This window comes from Buceros rhinoceros, unplaced genomic scaffold (genome assembly GCF_000710305.1).
Source record: "Buceros rhinoceros silvestris isolate BGI_N320 unplaced genomic scaffold, ASM71030v1 scaffold19396, whole genome shotgun sequence".
NCBI classification, from domain to species: Eukaryota; Metazoa; Chordata; class Aves; order Bucerotiformes; family Bucerotidae; genus Buceros; species Buceros rhinoceros.
Window position 1 is genome coordinate 389 of NW_010417143.1, and position 802 is coordinate 1190.

Here is an 802-nt window from a genome sequence, read left to right on the forward strand (position 1 = left end):
AGCACACAGTGAAGCGGGCCAGCCCCGAGCCGCGGGTCTGCTGCAGCCACACCTGAGCGATTCTGAGAGGAGCACGCATGCTCCAGCTGTAGCCCCTGCTGCCGACAGGCCCTGCTCTTCTTTCGGCATCTCTGCCCGAGCCGTGACGCTGCTCTGACCCCTGACCCTCAACAGCCAGCGACTGGCCTTGGCTGCACCTTGCGCTGCAGAGGGGCAAATGGCCATGCTACCTTCAGCCCTGGCAGCACTCCACTGTCGCAGAATTCCTCCCTACCCCTTTGCAGGCCAGCAGCTGTTCTCACCTCCGCCCCGTCCGCGCACTGGTGTTGGGGAGCAGGCACCAGCCTGCTGTTCTTAGAAGGATGTCCAAGTTACAAGTGGGACAGAGATGAAGCTTCCAGCTGTGCACTGGGGGTGCCGTCTCCAAGCTGTCTCCTGCCTGCTGTCCCAGGGAGGTCTCAGACCTCACCCCAGACTCTGGTGACGTACCAGAGGACTGTGGTAGGAGTACCTTGGACTGCAAAGCAAGTCCGGCGTTACCAGGAATGTTTGGTGTATGCAGGAGCTGCCTGTGCAGGGGCTGCTGCTTGGCTCCTCCGAGCTAACCTTTGGGGAGAGGCAGGACCACTGCAAGAACCAGCACTGAGTTAGATTGAGGCTTAGTGAAAAAGCACTGAGGGAAAGAGCGACTCCAGCTGGCCTCTCCACCTGAAACCAGGACTGCTGCTAGCATGTGCTGAGGGCCTTCGCCTCAGCCCCAGGCAGCGGCAAGGCAAGGCTAGAGGTCAAAGAACAGGAATGC